The 21,259-nt window shown below is 47.0% G+C and overlaps 1 long non-coding RNA gene across 3 annotated transcripts in view; it reads right to left on the bottom strand.

Annotated features, from left to right (window-relative positions):
* Window positions 1-21,259, bottom strand: part of LOC310669717 — a 66,790-nt gene that overhangs the window by 12,614 nt on the left and 32,917 nt on the right. The window contains exon 1 of one of the 3 annotated variants that reach the window (XR_014507309.1): window positions 5,358-5,543. The exons of 1 other annotated variant lie outside the window; for it this stretch is intronic. This is a non-coding gene — a long non-coding RNA (uncharacterized lncRNA). Of the gene's footprint in view, window positions 1-5,357; window positions 5,544-21,259 lie in introns of those variants that run through there. One more of the 3 variants, XR_014507310.1, reaches the window with a different exon arrangement.

Below are 21,259 nucleotides of genomic sequence, written 5' to 3'. Positions count from 1 at the left end.
TTCCCATTGTTGGTTTCACTTTTCTCCTCTCCCCATCAAAGGCAGGGAGCAGGGATTTGATTCAAGGAAGCACATCTTCCAATCCAAAAGACCCCCTGTGACCTGAATAGGCTCACCAAATTTCATTTCAATCACTTGACATCCACAGGAGCACACCCACCAACATTTGGAACAGGAGACTTGGACAAACAGGGCAAAGATGTTTGGCCAATTAAAATTTGGGCCACCACATTCAGACATGAGGCGTCTGAATGGGGCTGATTCAGACATGGTGTGTGTGTTGTGTGTTTTCCTCCCCAAGACAAAGTGGAGGATTAATAATTTCAAGATGAAAAATCCAAGTGAGCATTTGCAGGAAATTTATTTTCTCTTTTAAAAAATCAGATCAGATCTGGAGTTAGGAAGTATCTCAGTGTCCTGCTTAATTTCTCTACCACTGCCACCACATTCACCTTCAGACAGGCGATCAGATCTTAGCAGCCGAGAAGAAAACTGGTGGGAAAGTGGGGGTTGGTTTGCTGGTTCAGGAAAAGCTTTTCTGAGCCTTGAGAAAAGACTCCAAGGAGAAGATAGAAGGAAAGTCAGCTTGACAAGCTGGGGTGGGGGGAGCGAGCACGAGGTACATAATGTATTCCAGACATGCATGGCAGAAAGCCCAGGAAGAAGGAGCAAAATGAGGGGGGGAGAGAGAGATGGCTAAGAATTTGCCAGGGTTGTGGAAGGGAGGAGAGCGAGCCGATTCCAATTGTAACTCTTTAATAGGTGCTCAGCGAGGAACAAGTGGACCTGTCCATTTCAGTTTTGCCACTCTTCCAGTCTTTGGTTCCATTATGCACATTCTCTCACTGGCTTGCCATTTTTTTATTTAAAACCAAACATGGTCGTTTGGGAAATGACCCTAGCTCAGTGACAGAGCATTTGCCTTGCAAGCAGAAAACGCCTGGCTCAATCCCCAACAGTATCTCCAGGTAGGGCTGGGAGAGACTCCTGCCTAAAATCTTGGGAGAGCTGCTGCTCGTCTGTGTAGACAGTACTGAGCCAAATGGACCCATGGTCTAGCTCTGTACAATAGAGCTTCCTATATAAACCCTCATGAAAACCCACCAGCATTTTAAGTGCAAAATTCTTCAGATGTATACATGTTTGATTGATCAAGTGGAATTATATCCCACCCTTCCTCCCTAAGGACAACAAACAATGACAATTAAAAATATTCTACATTAATATTAATAGGGAAGGCATTCTGCAACTGTGGAGCCACCACTGAAGAGACCCTGTCACAGGTCAGCACCAACCAGGCAGCCCCTGGTGGAGGCACCATCAACAAGGCCTCACCTGTCCATTATAATCGCAATTTTGCCCAACATACACATTTTGACAATGGAGTTTCCAAATACATTTTCACATGCTGTTTTCCGCCCACTATCCTATGCATTTCTATATACACTCTACCCCCAGTAACTGCATTTCCAGACACTTTACTGGGAAACTGCATTGCAGAATATGGAGAAGTGGATGGCTCTGTTTCATCTGGGGTATTGTTTTGGAGAGTGTGACTTAGGTTGGTTCGTCTTTAAATGTGACCTGAATTTAACTGCATCTCCTTAGCCCTTTACACAACACAACCTCTTTTGAATGTATGCCAGTTCCTGAAGTTCCCTGAATTTTGGTGCATGACTGTCTACTCTTCCCATCCAGAAATCTCAATAAGTCTAGTATTTGGGCATGGATCTGTTTGGCAATATTAAAAAAATAGGGGACAATACAATATACAGTTCTAGTCGCCTCACTTAAAAAATGATATTGTAAAACTGGAAAAGTAGTGTCTCCAGTTCTGGGCCTCACAGTTTAAGAAGGATTTTGACAAGCTGGAACGTGTGCAGAGGAGGGCGACCAAGATGATTGAGGGTCTGGAAACTAAGCCTTGAGAGGAACAGTTGATGGAGTTGGGAGCGTTTAGCCTAGGGAAGTGGAGAGTGAGAGGAGATAGGATAGCCAATAACTGCAGGGCTGTCCCATGGAAGATGGAGCAAGCTTTTTGGGAAGGAACCAAACCAATGGATCCAAATGACAAGAAAGGGGATTACAACTACACATTTGGAAGAACTTTCTAAGGTTGGCTGGCCATCTGTCAGGGGTTCATTAGCTGTGATAATTGCATTAAAGGGGGTTGAACAAAAAACAACAACCTGGGCGGTGTTCCCTTCAAACCCTACAATTATAGGATGATTATGAATATAATAAATAAATAAAAGATTTAAAAAAATAAGTTAATGTGAATATGAATATGTGCTGAAGATTGGAGATTTGTCCATTCCCTGCGCAAAGGAAGGGGCTGAGAAGTCCATCTCCATTGGCAAAACAACTGAAGGACGTTTTACATGCATGGGCATCCATAAGACTAGCCCCTTTCTTGTTGCGAGTAAGGAAACCACAGGCATGAAAAGTACCTTTGCTCCCCATCTGTATCCTGTCCTGCTTCCCTTTACACCTGAGTGTTCATATTCCGCACCCAGCTCCCAACCCAGTGAGGTCACTTCCTCCTATTCTCTTGACTGCCTCCTTTCCTCTTTCCATGTACTTCCTTTCTCCCTTAGATATGCCAAATCTTGTGGCACCAGTCCACTGAGAGGCATTGAGAGGAATCGTTTTGGAAAAGATGTTCATTCTGCAAAAAGAGAGAGAGAGAGAGTGCCAGCCAGCAGTCCTTGGGAAATGTTATCTGGTGTTGCAACATAAAGAATCAGGGAGGAATAAGCAACTGCAAAGATAGGAGAGTTTATAGGTGCGTTAGTTTGGGGCAGAAACCCAGTCCATTCACTTGGCAGGAGGAGCTAGATGCCCCCTCCCCAAACACCAAAGGAGTGGCTTTTACCATAAGTACATAAACACAGAATATCAGGCTAGATCAATGGGGGCCAATCTAGTCCAGCATCCTGTTCTCAGTGGCCAACCAGGTGCACATTTTGGGAAACCCACAAGCGGGACCTGAGCACAAGAAGCCCTTTCCCCTCCTTTGATCTCCAACAACTGGGATTTAGAAGCATTACTGCCTCCGACCTTGGACAGCCATCATGGTTAGCAGCCATTGAAAGCCTTATCTTCCACAAATTTGTCTAATCCTTTTTTAAAGCCATTCAAGTTGGTGGCCATCACTGGCACCCATGGAAGCAAGTTCCATAGTTCACCTATGTACCAAGAGAGATGCCAAGGTTAGAACCTGGCACTTTCTGCATGCAAAGCAGACAGATGCTCTGACAACTCCCATCATCCTTGAACATTGGCCACGCTGGTAGAGACTGATGGGAGCTGGGGGCTCCATCAACAACTGGAGGGCCACACATCCCCTCCTTCCCATGTCCATTCTTATGATCATCGAGGTAGAGCATAGTCACTGTGACTAGGAGCCATTGATATCCTTATTTTCTGTGAACTTGTCCAATTCTTTTAAATTACAATAATTTGAAATCTTCCAGTGTTAGGCCACATCTGCAGCATACATCTAAAGCAGTATCATACCCCTTTGAACAGTCCTAACTTCTCTCAAAGAATCCTTGAAGTTATTAGAACCCCATTCTCCACAGAGACCTAAAATTCCCATGGTTCCTGGGATGAGGGATTGTTAGTTAAATTTGTGGAAGATTGCAGTCAGACATAACTATGCATGAGTGCTTGTTAGTATATGAAGGGGTTAAGACCACAAAGTTATATCCCTAGACTAAGCTAGATCATGCCCCCTCTTCTCTGATGAGGAACTGAAACCTTCTCTTCCTGGTCCCTACCTCTCTCCATGCCATATAACTGACCAAGGAAGATGTGTCTAAGCTTTGCTGCAAGCTTAGAGCACATGTTTGAAGCTACCTTTTTGTATTTTCTACCCAAGAATATTCTGCCTATATTCTCCTAGCTGCTGCTTGGATAAATGTATGCATCTGACCTTTGGAACCTTTTGTAAGTAAAGCATTTTAAACATACTTAACAGTGTATGCTCTGTTTATTGCAAGAGGGGTAGAAAGAGGGGAGCACTTTGCAAGCAGACTAAATGCTATATGCTAAAGGTTTAACAGCCTACATTTCTAACACTTCACTGTGCTGCTTGACTTTTTGAGTTTAAATTCTGCTTCTGGGGGCTGTCTCCTGCTGGAGAGTGTGTAATGCCCCGCATTTTGAATCCAAGCACCCAGACAATCATTTTATTATTTGCCACACAGGGGCCTTATATTTTTCCTCCCACAAAAGGAATCTGGGAATTGTAGTTATTTGAGGGGAATATGGGTCCCCTAACAACTCTAAGCACCTTTAACAAACTACAGGCCCCAGGATTCTTTGGGGGATGCTATGACTGCTGAAAGTGGTATGATACTGCTTTGAACAAATTGTGCAGATGGGACCTACAGCATGCTCAGAATTGACCCACTGAAATTCATAGTCACAGTAAACTTAGCTACATGAATTCCAACAGGTCTACTCTGAGAAGAATTTAGTAAGCTGCATTCCATTATTGTCTAAAGAGCCCCCCAACCCCATAAAAGCAGTTCTTAGCAATGGTCCACCTAGCTCAGTCTTGTCTACACTGACTGGCAACAATAGCCCTCCCAGGGTTTCAGTCAGGGGACATTCCCAGCCCTACCTGGAGATATAATCATGGATTAAATCTGGGACCTTCTGTATGTGAAGCAACTGTTGCCCCACTGAGCTATGTCTGTTTTCCTAAAAATACAACAAGACTGAGGTCCTCAACATTCTGAAAAAATTGATGAAAAACAGGAACATGCCTTCTTCTGAGACAGACTGGTCATGTCAGTCTAGCTCTGTGCTGTCTACACTGACTGGCAGCAGCTCTCTAGAATTTTAGGCAAGGGATGTTCCAAGCCCTACCTGGAGACACTGCCAGGGATTGAACCTGAGACCTTCAGCATGCAAAGCTGATGCTCTACCCACGAAGCTACATTTTCCAAGTCAGACCATTGGGGCCCATCTAGCTCTGTGCCGTCTACACTGACTGGCAGCAGATTTCTAGAATTTTAGGAAGGGGATATGGAAATGCCAGGGATTGAACCTGGGACCTTCTGCATGCAAAGCTGCTGCTCTAACCAGGGAGCAGCAAGCCCTTTCCCATCATCTGCCCCCTGCACTCTTTATGTGTGTTGTTGCTCCTGATAGATTAAAAAAAAAATGCATAAAGTCTCACAGAATCATAGAGTTGGAAGGGACCCAAGGGTCATCTAGTCCAACCCCCCTGGCAATGCAGGAATCTCAGCTAAAGCACCCACGACAGATGGCCATCCAACCTATTTTATCACGCCTATGATGAAAGAAAACAAAAACGTAAGTGAAAATATAAAACAGAGACTTGCACACAATGCAAAAGAGGTAGAGAGAGAGATAGATCGCCTGCCATCTCTGTTGCCCAGCTGAGTTTCTGCGCGGTGGTGCAAGGGGCTGTGAGCTGCCTCCTTCTCCCACTGCCTCCTCGCCTGCTGCCTCCCTTGGAAGTCGATACAAAGGCTTCCTATCCCAGCAGCCTCCACTAATGGCCGACCTCGCTGTTGTCCTCAATGCATTGCCTGTCCCAGATACAGCGGCTGGTTGCTGTAGCAACTGAGCTCTGACTAATCATTTGCGCAATGACCTTTTTCCCCCCAGAGAGAGGGAGGGAGGGAGGCAGGCTTGCAAAGCGAGCTTGGGAGAGAAATAAGCTATAGAGAAGCGAGTCCAGAGCGGAGGCTCCAGAAAGGGGGCGCGGGGAAGGCGATGAGACCCTCGCCCACAATCGGCTTGCATTTCTGGATTTTTCTTTAAACGGGTGATTGCGGTTTTTTGATGCTGCATTTTTGTGGGGCCCTTAGGCAGCTGCCTCTGGTGGTAAAAGCTAGGCGAGGGGGCAGGTGGGAATCCGCCGGTTGTTTATCCTGTGCTGCCCGTCCCTTCTATTCTGCTCAGTGGGAAAATAGGTGGTGGTCTGTGTGTGATCACATCCACAACATCCACATTGAACACCTACTGGAAGAATCCTGAAAATTGTAGTTTGTTAAGGGTGCTGAAAACTGTAGTTCTGCAAGGGGAAAGCAGCAGCTCCCAGGATGCTTTGGGGGAAGCTACTTGCGGGTGGCGCTGTGGGTTAAACCACTGAGCCTAGGGCTTGCCGATTGGAATGTCAGCGGTTCGAATCCCCGCAACGGAGTGAGCTCCCGTTGCTCGGTCCCTGCTCCTGCCAACCTAGCAGTTCAAAAGCATGTCAAAGTGCAAGTAGATAAATAGATACCACTCCAGTGGGAAGGTAAACGGCGTTTCCGTGCGCTGCTCTGGTTCGCCAGAAGCGGCTTAGTCATGCTGGCCACATGACCCGGAAGCTGTCAGTAGACAAACACCAGCTCCCTCGGCCAGTAAAGTGAGTCGTCCGCAACTGGACTTAATGGTCAGGGGTCCCTTTACCTTTACTTGCGTTACACATGCTTGAACTGTACAGCATAGAAACACAGAATTGTATATTTTAGAAGGGACCCAGGGGGCGTCTAGTCCATCCCCCTAGAATGCAGGAATCACAGCTACATCACAGAGCCCATCTTCCGTGCATTAAATCGGTGTTCTTCAAACTTTGGCCTTCCAGATATTGCTGGACTACAGCTCCCACCATCCTGACTGGGGGTGATGGGAGTCCTGTAAAATCTGGAGGGCACCAGGCTAGGCAAAGCTGACCTTAGGTACCAGACCCCATTAACATTTTATCTCAAACTCTGGGGAGAACTTAAGGTTCACACAGGAGAATATGAGACTTGAGATATCTCAGCCCTGGACTACATCAGACTTTTTAAGTCAAGGCCATCATTTTGAATTAAGCCTGGAAACCAGCTTTAAGACCATGTGTCTCTATAGAGGGCAATCCTCTATTTGGAGGCATTATTCGCTGCAGTGTTCTTCAACCCTGAGTGCTCTGGATGCTTCTAGACTACAATACCTATCATCACTGGCCATTGTCCAAGCTAGGAATGATGGGATTTGTGGTGCAACCTTGGGTACCCAAAGTTGAAGAACACCACCATAAATGAAGCTCGTGCCCTCAAGTGTGCTGGAGAATGCTCTCTTCTTGCTGGGAGTGAAATCAGATTCCAGCTGCTATCCCAGTGGGCTTCTGTTTGTGGGATGCTGTCCAGAAGTTGGACTTGTGTGCAATAGCAATTCTCCACACCTCTGATTCCTAGGAAGTAGTATCCAGAGGTATACTGTCTCAGATAGTGGTGGTAGAAGAACAGAAGATCCTGGCTGCTGGATCAGGCCAAAGGGGGCTTATGTAGCTCAGCATCGGTAGAGCATGAGGCTCTTAATCTCAGGGTCGTGTGTCTGAGCCTCACACTGGGCAAAATATTCCTGCATTGAAAGGGGTTGGACTAGATGACCCTCATGGTCCCTTCCAACTCTACTATTATTCTGTCCTGTTCTCAGAGTGGCCAGCCAGATGTGACAGTGGGAAGCCTACAAGCAGGACCTAAAAACAGATCTCCAGCACAGGTTTCCATCAACTGGAATTCAGAAGCGCCCGGTCTCCTGCAGTGGAGGCACAGCATAGCTAGTAGCCATTAATAGCCTTATCGTCCTCCACAAATTTGTCTCATCCTCTTTTAAAGCTGTCTAGGTTGGTGGCCATCACTGCCTCCTGTGGGAGGGAGTTCCACAGTCTGACTATGCACTGCATGAAGGACTTTTTTATGTGTCCCGAATCTTCCAACATTCAGCTTCATTGGATGTGCCCAACTTCTAGCATTATGACAGAGAGAGGTTTTCTCTACACCAGGCATAACTGTGTCTACTTCCATCATGCCTTTTTTTAAATTGCATTTTCTCTAAACAACAACAACAAAAAAGCCCCAAAATGTTGCAACCATTCCTCATAGGGGATTTACTCTATCCCCTCTACCATTTCCATTGCCCTTTCCTGAACTGAAAAGTCTGGTGGCATCATTATAGAGGACTTGGGTGATCCAGCTCCTGTGAATGAGAAGGGAGGTGGGGTTTTTTTTGGGGGGGGGGGTTGTCTGGGAGTTCTCAGTTCCCAGCCTCTTTGGTTTACCAAAATGATATTTAGGGGGGTGGAATCCCCAGGGACACAGTGGAGAATAAGTCTGCTAGTTGGGTGGTTGTGAAGCTGCTGATCAGTGGCTAAGTTAACTTCCATGATCAGAGGAAGTGGGCCACTGAATGCATAATCCACAGCAGCCATTCTATCTGGCTCTATGAGAGGAAGAGAGCTGGAATTATAGTACCTCTCCATCTGCTCTCCTGGAAGACCAGCTACTTTTGGCTCCTTCTCTGCTTGAAATTTTTCCATTCCAGATGGTCTTTACAAGAACTCTACAACTAAGAAATAATTCCTGAGTTGTTTTTCTCCTCCTCCTCCTCCTCCTCCTCCTCCTCCTCCTTCTTCTTCTTCTTCTTCTTCTTCTTCTTCTTCTTCTTCTTCTTCTTCTTCTTCCCTCCCATTCCTTTTTCCTTTTGTGTTATGTAGGTTTGGATAAAAATGCTTTTAAAAGAAGATGACGATAGTACTGGGTGTCAACAGGAGCGGCAGGCTGTTGCCTTCTTTTCAAATAATTTTAGTTGAAGTTTTAAAAGTATAAGAAAAGGAAAAATTTACAGAAGAAAAATGAAAAAGAGATGAGAGGGAGAAGATACCCAAATAGCAGCATTATATAGCATCCATGCAGGCACAGAACACGAGTACAGCAGAATATTGCCAAGGTTTAACAAAAAAAGTGCGCATTTTTAGAAAAGAAAATATGTTGAGTGTGTGGTGGATCAAACAAAAATTTAATTAATCTTAATTTCCATGCTTATTTATCATATATACAACATAGTAATAGAGAGATGATAAAAATGAACTATGATAAGATAAAATAAAATAGCATGGGCGCGTTGTATCTTATTGAGTGTAGTTTCATGTAACCCATATTGTGGAATAAGCTGCTAGAGGGCAGGGGTGGCCTGTGCCATTTCACATCCTGAGGCAAAATGGGAAGGTGCCACACCACCACTACTACCCCAACTTGCTGCTGCCCATTCCTCATTGAAGCCTTGTTTGCTGGGGTCATACGCCTTGCTTTCCTCCATCCTGGCAAGCAAGCAAGAGGCGCCTTCAGGGTCCTAGGACACATTTCAGCCTGGCAAAACCACTTGAGGATGTGATGCAGGGCTGCTGAAGGGTGTGGCTTGGGGAGCTTTCTGAAGGCCGGTTAGAGAGGCCTGGAGGGCCACAGCTGGCCCCTGAACCTGAGGTTCCCTACCCCTGCTATTAAGGGGCCTCAGCAAGAGCTGTGCTGGATCAGACCAAAGGCCCATCTACTTCAGCATCCTGGTCTTATAGTGGACAACCAGATGTCTGTGGAAAGCTCACAAGACAGACCCAAGCACAACAGCACGATCTCTCAAGAGGAGGTCTATGAGATCTCGCTGGGACCTGGGAGCCACAGCCATGTCTCCTCACTTCTCCCGTGGTAAGAGTTGTTTTTCAGTGGAACAGACTCCCTCGAAAGGTGGTGGGCTCTCCTTCGTTGGAGGTTTTTAAGCAGAGGTTGGGTGACCATCCGTCAAGGACCCTTTAGTTGTGATTCCTGCATTGCACTGGCCTGGACTGAATGACACTTGAGGTCCCTTTCAACTCTACAATTATATGATTCTATTATTGTCAAAGCACACTGGGAAATGTAGATCTGTGATGGCAACTGGGTGTGGGGGGGGCGTTCTAGGAACTCTTAGTACCTTTAACACAATACAGTTTCTATAATTCTTTTGAGGAAGCCATTGGCGATTTAAAGCATCATCATAGTGGTTTCACTACATGGTGTGAATGTGGCCTAAGTGAGCCACACTTTGATCCAGCAAGGTGCTCCTTCAGGTTGTTAAGCGAGAGTGCAGACTCAGCATCACTTCATCAGTTCTAATGCCTTAATTCTTCAGAGAGTTTCAGATGTAAACTCCTGTTTTGTATATGTAGCTCACGTCAGCAGACCGAGAGAATTCAAGTGAAAACAGAAAGCAGAACATGCCTTAGAGGAGTGGGAAATTGATGGCCCTCTGGATGCTGTTGGACCAGTGAGTGTGGCCAATCAGAGATGATGGGAGTTGGATTCCAACAACTGAGAGAAGCAGGAATGTGTGGCTCTCCAGTTGTTGATGGAGCCCTCAGCTCCCATCAGTCTCTACCAGCATGGCCAATGTTCAAGTATGATGGGAGTTATCAGAGCATCTACTTTGAATGCAGAAAGTGTCAGGCTCTAACCCTACCATCTCTTTCACTCAGTACATCGTTGAACCATGGAACTTGCTCCCATGGGTGGAAATGATGGCCACCAACTTAGATGGCTTTCAAAGAGGAGTAGACAAATTCATGGAGGATAAGGCTGTCAATGGCTATAGCCAGGATGCTTATGCCCTGCCTCCATGGTCGGAGGCAGCAATACTTCTGAATCCCAGGTGATGGAAATCACAGGAGAGGAAAAGGCTCTTGTGCTCATGTCCTGCTTGTGGGTTTCCAAAAATGGGCACCTGGTTGGCCACTGAGAACAGGATGCTGGACTAGATTTGCCCCCATTGATCTACCCTGATCATCGTTGTTTATGCTCCAGCTCCTCCTGCCAAGTGAATGAAGTGGGCTTCTGTCCCAAAGTAACACACCTACAAACTCTCCTATCTTTGCAGTTGCTGATTCCTCCCTGATTCTTTATGTTGCAACACCAGGTAACAGGCAGCAATGCTTCTGAATCCCAATTGCTGGAAGGGAGAGGGCTCTTGTGCTCAGGTCCTCCTTGTCTCAACGAGATGAACATTAGGTGGGCTGGTTCGCCATCCCAGTCTAGGTTCACATAATCTCCACTTCCCTATATCACAAGGGGACTTCCTCAGGCCTGGGATCCAAATGCAGCCCTCCAGGCCTCTCAATCTGGCCCTTTGTTACTCACCTTGGGCTACACCTTCTCAGCCAGACCTGCTCTCCCCAGAGCGCACCCTCCGTATGCACTTTTGGCTGCCTGGAAATGCTCCCTCAGACTCTTACCATGGCTCTCATGTGCCTCAGAGGATAGAGGAGTGGGAGTGATCAACTCCCAGCCGGAAACCAATGTCCCCACTGCGGAAGGACGTGTGGATCCAGAATTGGCCTCCACAGTCACTTACGAACTCGTTAAAACCGTGTTTATGAAAGACAATCTTACTCGGCTACGAGTACAGTGGCACCTCAGGTTAAGTACTTAATTCGTTCCGGAGGTCCGTACTTAACCTAAAACTGTTCTTAACCTGAAGCACCACTTTAGCTAATGGGGCCTCCTGCTGCTGTCGCGCCGCCAGAGCCCGATTTCTGTTCTCATCCTGAAGCAAAGTTCTTAACCTGAAGCACTATTTCTGGGTTAGCAGAGTCTGTAACCTGAAGCGTATGTAACCTGAGGTACCACTGTAATTGCCAAAGAAGAGAGGAGTGCATGAGAGTTAACAGAAAAATCAACCCAATACTGTGCCAAAGCAAAAATGTGCACTTGTCGCTCTACGACACCTCACCTCTGCCCACCACACACCCTAGCATGTGGCCCCCGAAAAGGTTATCCATATGGGAATGCAGGTCTCGGTCAGCAACAAAGTTCCTCATCACTGAGCTGCAATTCATGCAATTTTGGAAGCTATTTGCAGCAGCACAACATTCAGCGTTTCATGGGGGCCCAGTGGTGATTTTCCTCCTGAGTTGAGGGTGAGGGAGCTGCTCCTAGCAAAGTAAACAGGTACAGGAGCATGGATTTGAAACCCTCTTTTCTTTTGGTAACAGCACAGCAGCATTCCAAAAACAGGCTTTTGCGCTCTCGCTCTCCCCCCCCCCTTTTTTTTTTTTTTTTTTTTGCTTTTTTGCTTTTTTGCTTGCTGGTGGTGTTGCCTGGGTTTCATCAGAAGAACCCAACACACGGAGAGAAAGACACAGTCTGTTTGTTTGTTGGTTCCCTCTCAGCGCTCAGCAAAGAAGGAACTCAGATTTCAAGACCTCGCCCTAATCCTGTGGAGAGCCCCATCCAGTTCTTGTGCAACCGGGCTGCCGGGAATGAGGAAGTGGGGCAGACAGGGTGGAGCAGGGAGGGGGAGGAGCGGTCAAACTGGAGACAGGCTGCCTCTGAGCTGTGTTGCCTGGAAGGCTCTTCTCCGGCAGACGGCAGCGGAGGGAGGGAGGGAGGACGAATGTGCAGAGCCTCCGTGCTTAACTTGTGTGCGAGGCGCATTCCTCAGCACAGCCCGGATCTCAAAAGGCAGCAATTCGGGTTTGATTGCACAAGCGCGCGCACACACACACACACGCCCACAGCATTTCCTCTTATTTTCTCCAACATATGCTCCAACAGGCCCTTTTTACTTGGACAGTCCATAGTATTTTTTCTTGTCAATTTTGAACCAAAACTCTGCACATTATTCCAAATGTGGCTGCATGCATACATACATTTAAAGCATTCCCACCACCACCACTACTACTATTCCAATGGGGCTGTGCAGCAGGCAAGAAAGGAAATTCCTGTTTAACATCAAGAACAACTTGCTGGCAGTAAGAGCTGTTCAGCAGTGGAAGTGACACCCAGGAGAGGTGGTGGACTCTCCTTCCTCGGAGGTTTTTAAACCGAGGTTAGATGGCCATCTGCCTTGTATGATCTAGTTAAGATTCCTGCATTGCGGGGGAGAGGAGGTTTAGACTAGATTATCAGGTACCACGAACTCTAGAATTCTAGGGTTTATTATTAATTAATCCAAATGGAGCTGAGTACAATACATCTCGGACGCGGGTGGTGCTGTGGGTAAAACCTCAGCGCCTAGGACTTGCCGATCATCAGGCGGGGTGCGCTCCCATTGTTCGGTCCCAGCACCTGCCAACCTAGCAGTTCGAAAGCACCCCCGGCTGCAAGTAGATAAAGAGGGACCGCTTACTAGTGGGAAGGCAAACGGCGTTTCCGTGTGCTGCACTGGCTCGCCAGATGCAGCTTGTCACGCTGGCCACGTGACCCGGAAGTGTCTTCGGACAGCGCTGGCCCCTGGCCTCTTAAGTGAGATGGGCGCACAACCCTAGAGTCGGACACGACTGGCCCATACGGGCAGGGGTACCTTTACCTTTACAATACATTTAAATCATTATTATTATTTTCCAATAAGGCTGTTTACCAGACATTTAAAGCATATTCATTCATTCATTCATTCATTCATTCAAGGGAAGTCATAATATGACTCTACCTCGAGTTAAGAACTTAATTCATTCTGGAGGTCCGTTCTTAACCTGAAACTGTTCTTAACCTGAGGTACCACTTTAGCTAATGGGGCCTGCCGCTGCGGCTGCGCTGCTGCCGTGCAATTTCTGTTCTCATCCTGAAGCAAAGTTCTTAACCCGAGGTACTATTTCTGGGTTAGCAGAGTCTGTAACCTGAAGCGTCTGTAACCCGAGGTACCACTGTATTCTCCCTTGGTCAGACCAAACCTGGGGTCCTGTGTCCAGTTCTGGGCAGCACAGTTTAAAGAACATTCTGACAACCTGGAAAGTATGCGGAAGAAGGTGATCAAGATGATGCAAGGGTTTTGGAAATCAAGTCTTGCAAAGTCTGGAGGTTCTCCACCCCTGTTAAAAGGTGGATGTGGAATATTAGTCAATTGCCTTGTAAATGATGTGTGAATTTTAGCCTATCGCTCCCCACCATCATGCAGAACAGGTAGGAGACTTGCAGAAGCAAGAATATCGTGACTTTGGCCCCCCTTGGGTCGATTGTGGCAAAAGGGCTTTGCGAACAGATTCACCCCACCCCTACGCTTCTCTGGGTAATGTGGCAGCAATATAAACAAGCAACACAGAAGCCACCTATAATCTGACAGCTGTCCCTGACAGCATATCCTGTCATTTCCAATGCGGTGTTCCACCTCCTGGTGAATATTCACTTTGTCCTCACTTCTGGTCCAGCCCAACTATGTACTAGCCAAGATTGGGGAACGGCCCCAATTAGGTGATAAAGCTGTCACTACAGATCATACATCCCAGGTCAATTTCTCTCTGGTGGAGCAAGCAAGTCCTCAGAGGGGAAACTGACATGACATTGATAGGATCTCATAGATGGCCGCTCTTGCGTTCTGATGTTCTACCTTCATTGTAGGAGGCAGTATGTCTCTGAACAGTAGTTGCTGGAAACCCCAGGAGGGGAGATTGCTCTTGCACAGTTCTTGCTTGTGGGTTTCCCATAAGCAGCTGGGTAGTCACTCTGAAAACAGGATGATGGACTAGGTGGACCTTTAACCTGATGCACCAAGGCACTTATTATGTTCTTATGATCATGCATGCAGATCCGGCAAACAGAGGAAGATTTCCTGACATGTGAACCCCAGTGGTTGCAAGCCCTGAAAGAACAGCTGTTTCATTTCTGCCCAAGGAATCAGCCTACACACTAAACTGTTAGCTAAGCTTGGGGAACTAGTGAAAATCAAAACAATTATTTACGTCTTGAGAATGATACTGCTGTTAGACTGAAGGCTGCTTTTCAAGCCTCATCAGCCTTGCAGAAAACTGACATAAGAACATAAGAAGAGCCTGCTGGATCAGGCCAATGGCCCACCTAGTCTAGCTTCCTGTTCCCACAGCAGCCAATCGGATACCCCTTGGAAAGCCTACGAGCTGGATTCAAGCACATGAACACTTTCCCTTCCTGCAAATTCCAGCAACTTGTACTCAGAAGGATTGCTGCCTGCAACTGCAGAGGCAGAGCATAGCCCTCATGGCTAGTAGCCATTGACAGCATGCTTCTTTATGAATTTGTCTCATCCTCTTTTAAAGCTATCCAGGTTGGTGGCCATCACTGCCTCCTGTGGAAGGGAGCTCCATGATTTAACTATGTGCTGTGTGAAGAAGTACTGCCTTTTATTTCTCCTGAATCTTCCAACATCAATTTTCACAGGATGTCCATGAGTTCTAGTTCTAGTTCTATGAGAGAGGGAGATAAAGGCTCAGAAACTTGAGGACTAGTGTACAGTGGTACCTCGGGTTACAGAAGCTTCGGGTTACGCGTTTTCAGGTTGTGTAGTGCGGGAAACCCGGAAGTACCGGAAAGGGTTACTTCCGGGTTTTGCTGCTTGCGCATGCGCAGAAGTGCTAAATCATGCTTCGTGCATGCACAGAAGCACCAAATCGCGGCATGTGCATGCGCAGACGCGGCACTGCAGGTTACGAATGCTGTGGGTGCAGATGTGCCTCCGTCATGGATTACGTCCACAACCCGAGGTTCCACTCTACCGTCAATTTTTCACTTTTCTAGAAAATAAGAATGGTGTGTATGGGGTTCAGCTATGAATGATGTAGACTTCAAAGATCACTAGTCTTCCAGGAGAAGCGCTCTGGGGGCTTATGGTACCTCTGGTTACGACCTTAATTCGTTCCAGAGGTCCATTTTTAATCTGAAACCATTCTTAACCTGAGGTACCACTTTAGCTACTGGGGCCTGCTGCTGCCACTGCACCGCCGCCACACAATTTCTGTTCTCATCCTGAGGTAAAGTTCTTAACCCGAGGTACTACTTCCGGGTTAGCGGAGTCTGTAACCTGAAGTGTTTGTAACCTGAAGTGTTTGTAACCTAAGGTACCACTGTAATGCTTCCTCAAGGGAGAGGCAAGAATTAGAACAGGGAGAGGCAAGGTGGCTCCCTCCAGATGATGTTGAACTACAACTCCCATTAACCTCAGCCAGAATGGCCGACAGCCAGAGACAATGGCCGTGGCTGGGTGAAGGACAGTCAGTTCCATTTCCCATGAAAGGGAAACCCATCTAATTCAAACTTTCTGAAACATGGCAATAATAACACCAAAACACAACCATCCTTCAAAATCCATTCATTTCTGCACTTTGCAATGCAGTTCTCCAGCCAGGTAATACTTGCAAAAATGCATGTATTGAAGTAAAGTGTGCATAAAACGGTGCATGTTTTGTGAAAATGACAAACAGAAAGGCATTTAAATATTAGGAACAATTGCTTTGCCAAAATGTGTGTGTTAGACAAAATTGTATACAACAGAGGGGTATATTCCCACTAAAATGCTGATGATTAAAAAAAAACCAAAACACAGGCTGATGTGGAAATGTGAAGAACTAAACTTAAGATTTGAAGAATGAAAAACTGAGGGAAACTGAAATGGGCAAATTTGTTCATCCCTAGTTGAGGATGTTGAGAACTTGAGAATGACTATCCCTCAGCCCCAATGTTGACTGGAGCCTATTGTGGCTGGTGGAGCAGAAGGCAGGGAGCCCCCACAGTAGGTGGAGCCAGAGCCAATCACAGATGGAGCCAACTAGTTCTAGTTTTGTCCCCATCCTCCTCCTTGCTAAGTTATGCAAGGGCATCACTGAGACTTATGGAGGAGGAGGGGCAGGCAGGGCATCCCTTTGGACTGGTTATATATAGGAAGGCAGGCAGGTGGGGGCTGGCTGAGGGCAGAGTGAGGTTGGTGGGGTAGTGCCCCATTTGCCTGAATGGACCAGCCTCCACTGGTAGGGCAGAAGTCAGGGAGACCAACAGTAGGTGGTGCCAGAGTCCATGCCAGGCAAAGTCACACCCTGATTGGTTGTACTAAGAAGGCAGGCAAGTGGGGACTGGCTGCAGGCAGATTGAGGCTGGTAGAAGCGTGCTCCATCTTCTCTAAGAGACCAGCCCCTACTGGTTAGTCTACTCCCTGCAGCGTAAAATGTAGCCAAAGAGTACGGAAGAAAAGGTGGGAACAAAACAGGATGTTCTAGTTAGAATTTCAGATCCTGGGATGAGAACCTGGGGCCGTTTCTTCCCTTCCTCCTTCTCCCTCCCTTGTCTAGCTTATCGAGCAGGCAGGGAATTTGTGGGGTGGGGCAGGGGGAGTGCTTTTGAGTGCCTGCCAGGAACTCAGATATGCGTCTCTGCCGTCACCAAGCCGAAAGAGATTATTCTCTGGATCTCCTGTGCTGTTTATCAACAGCACTTAGGGCTGCAGATGTTCCGGTTTGGAGGGGGGGTTAAGAGAAATAATTTCTGTAACCTCAGAAGGAGTGAGGAAGTAGGGGAGAGAGCAGGCTTTTTGCAAACAAGGAAGAGACATCTACAGTGAAAGCCGAGGTTGTTAACGAAGCAGCAAGTGATCACCACCCTAGGAGGCAACAAAGCAGAGCTAAAATTCCTTCTGGAGGCGTGGTGGACTTGATCCAGTGGGACATTCTCACACACAAGCGTTGACACCATGAGCACATACGCAGAGCTTGCTGGAGCAGATCAATGGTCCATCTAGTCTAGCATCAGATGCCCATTATAGGAAGCCCATAAGCAGGGCCTGAGCAGAAGAGCTGTCTTCCCACCTGTGGCTTCCAGCAACAGGCATCCAGAATAATTGCTGGCTTAGACAAAACAGTCCTCGCAGCTAGTACCAATTGATGACACTATCAACAAGACTTGCGCAAGATTATCTCTGAGGGCAGAGGTGGCAAACCTCTGGCCTGTGGGCTGGACTTGGCCCCAAGGCATCTCTCTCTGGTCCTTGGAATCTGGTTGGCCTATGTGAGAACAGGATGCTGAACTAGATTGGCTTGGTTCAGCAGGCTCTTACATTCTTGTGTTGTTAATCTAGAAAGTATCAATTCAGCAAATGTGAAAGAGAGGCATCTGCAGCAAACAAAATCAGCTTTGTATGGGAAATCACCTTGGACACTGGTATCTCGTCCGTCCGTCCCCACCAGCACTGCCCAGCTGCATCTCTGGATGGGTGTCTTCTGTTGCCCCTCTGTGGATGTCTCTCCCTCTGGCAGGGTGCCTCTTTCCCAATGAGGAGGGGAAGCACCCTTCAAAGGCCAGACTTAGCTCCCCGGCTCACAGTGAGAGGTCCACCATCCAGCTGAGCCACTTCAACACAGACCGCAAGTAAATCAACCAGACAGGAGGGGAGGAAAAAAAACAGGGGAGGGGGACAGGATGAGATAACTGAGGGAAGAAAAGTTGTGCGGGGGTGGGGGGGATAGCAAAAGCCAAAGAGGAGGAGAAAAAAAGAGAAGGAGATTCCATACAGGAGAGTAAGGCAGTAGACCAGCAGGAGCTCAATGGAAGATGGAGCAGCAAATTCCTGAGTTGCTCTCAGCAAATATGATTCGGAAACTTTAATAAGAAGGTTAGAGAGGGTGATCTAACCTGCTCTTGTTCCCCAGGGCAAGGAGATCTCCTTGGCTGAACCCCTTTCCGAGCAGAGTAGAGGGACCTTTTCAGTTTTTGATGTCCCCTGCATTTTGGTGCATACCTGCCTGCCCATCTGGAAATTCTGACAAGTCTACTATTTCGGCATGGATCTGTTTGGTATTATTAAGGAACAGGGAACAATTCCATGCACAGCACTGGTCTCCTCCATTCAGAAAGGATATTGCAGAGCTGGGAAAAGTCGAGGAAAGGACAACCCAAATGATCAAGGGGATGGAATGACCCCCTACAAGGAAAGGTTGCAGTGTTTGGAACTTTTGGGTTCAGAGAAAAGGCAAGTGAGATGCAATGTGATAGAAGCAAGCTTGTTTCCTCCTGCTCTGGAGGCTAGGACCTAAACCAATGGATTCAAGTTACAAGAAAGGAGATTCCAACTAAACATCAGGAAGAACTTTTTGGCACTAAGAGCTGTTTGTTGAACAGACTCCCTCATGAGGTGGTGGACTCTCCTTGCTTGGAGGTTTTTGAACAGAGGTTGGGTGGCCATCTGTCATGGATCCTTTAGTTGAGATTCCTTCATTGCAGGGGGGTGGACTAGATGACCCTTGGGGTCCCTTCCAGCTCTACAATTCTAAGATTCTGTGATACTAAGTGCATTAAATTATTCATGGCATGGAGAAAGTAGATAATACTAGAACTTATGGACATCCCATGAAGCTGAAAGTGGGAAGATTCAGGAGAGATAAAAGGGACTTCTTCATGCAGTGCAGAGTTAAACTGTGGAACTCGCTCCCACAGGAGGCAGTGATGACCACCAACATGGATGACTTTAAAAGAGGATTGGACAAATTCAAGGAGGAGGAGAAGGCTGTCAATAGCTATTAGTCATGACGGCTGTACCAGTGTGGTGAAGTGGTTAGGCAGCCTTTCTCAACCTTGGGTCTCTAGATATTGCTAGACTACAACTCCCATCATCTGTAGTGAAATATACTCGGAGTCACTAGCAGGACCAGTGGTCAGGGATGATGAGAGTTGTAGTCCAACAACTTCTGGGGCCCCAAGGTTGAGAAACGCTGGGTTAGAATGTTGAACTCCGATATGTGAGACCAGGGTTCAAATCCCCATTTGGCCTGGTCTCTCAGGTCCTAGGTCAACACTCTAGATACACACCAGATACAACCTGATATAAATATTATTTGTATACCACCCATTTCCCCCAAGGAGCTCAAGGTGACATACATGGTTCTCCCAATCCTGGTTTAGTCCTACAACAATATAGTGTGGTAGGTTATAGGCTGACAGTGACTGGCCCTGAAGGTTATCTGGTGAGCTTTGTGGCCAAGTGGGGGAACTGAAGTCCACATCTCCCAGGTCCTAGTCCAGCACTCTAATCACTACACCAGACCAATCCTTGAATCACTGGGTCCCGATCTACACTTCAGCCCAGGAGCTGCAGGTCTGGCCAGCACCTGTTGGAATGTCACAAAAACCAAACCCCTCAAGCAAAGTGTAAGCTTACAACATCTGCGGGTTTCTTTGCATCATGAGAATGTGACACCCATGTGGTCCTTGCATGCGCCATGGCCTGAGTGACAGTTCAAATAGTGTGTTCATCAGTCCACAGCACATTGCACATTTAGTTGCACATTAGCTTCATATGGGGGAGCACTACATTTCTACATATTTCCCAGAAGCAGGAAATCTGCAATCAGAGCTCAGAGGCACAGGAGTTCCAGCTCAGAGGAAGTCCACTAGGAGTCTAAGAGGGCAGATTTCCCACCAGTTGCTGCTCAGTGGTAGAGCACCTGAGCAGGAGGAACTTGCAGCAAAGTGTTGCCACTCAGTGTTCTAGCCTGCCAGCCACACCTCTTTCAAGATACAGTGCTACCTTGGTTCTCAAAAGCCTTGGTACTCAAACAACTTGGAACACTGCAAACCCGGAAGTGTTCCAGTTTGCGAACTTTTTTCAGAAGCCAAACGTGCTCTGTTTTGAGTGTTGCGCTTCCAATTTGAGTGCCATACTTCCATTTTGAGTGTTACGCTCGCTGAGGTCTGTCTGTTTTTGCTATTTATTTTGCATTTTTGTTTTTGCGGCTTGTTTGTTTTCTTTTTGTGACTGTGTGGAACCCAGTTCAGCTACTGATTGATTGATTGTGTGACTGCAGTACATTGTTTATTGCTTTCATTTTATGGATCAATGGTCTCTTTAGACAGTAAAATTCATGTTAAACTGCTGTTTTAGGGGTTGTTTTGAAAAGTCTGGAATGGATTAATTCATTTTGCATTACTTTCAATGGGAAAGCGTGCCTTGGTTTTGGAACACTTTGGTTTTGGAACAGGCTTCCAGAACAGATTAAGTTTGAGAACCAAGATACAGTGGTGCCCCGCAAGACGAATGCCTCGCAAGACGGAAAACCCGCTAGACGAAAGGGTTTTCCGTTTTTCAATGCGTTTCGCAGGACGAATTTCTCTATGGGCTTGCTTCGCAAGACGAAAATGTCTTGCGATTCTTGCAAATTTTTTTTCGCTCCCCACCCCCTTTTTCTAAGGCACTAAGCTGCTAATAGCCTTTTAGCAGCTAATCCGCTAATCCCTTAAGCCTTTAATAGCCGCTAATAGCCGCTAAACCGCTAATAGCACTAATCTGTTAATCCGCTAATAGGGTTGCTTCGCAAGACGAAAAAACCGCTAGACGAAGAGACTCGCGGAACGGATTCTTTTCGTCTTGCGAGGCACCACTGTACAGTCATACCTAAGGTTACGAATGCTGCAGGTTGCGTGTTTTTGGGTTGCGGACCATGCCAAACCCGGAAGTACCAGAACGAGATACTTCCAGGTTTCGGCACTCACGCATGCACAGAAGCTCAAAATGACATAATGTGCATGCACAGAAGCGCCGAATCACGAATTACGAACGCTGCGGGTTGCAAACGTGCCTCCCGCACAGGTCACGTTCGCAACCCGAGGTATGAGTGTACCACTGTACTCAATTTCATGCCATTCCCCCACTATTTTTCTGTTCCTTTCCCAAAACGGTTGGTCAGCACTCTCCAGCTGCTGAGTATTTTCAGGATGGA

The sequence above is a fragment of the Podarcis tiliguerta genome (assembly GCF_965153285.1).
Source record: "Podarcis tiliguerta genome assembly, chromosome: Z".
Classification (NCBI taxonomy): Eukaryota; Metazoa; Chordata; class Lepidosauria; order Squamata; family Lacertidae; genus Podarcis; species Podarcis tiliguerta.
This window is presented reverse-complemented; position numbering and strand designations above follow the sequence as displayed.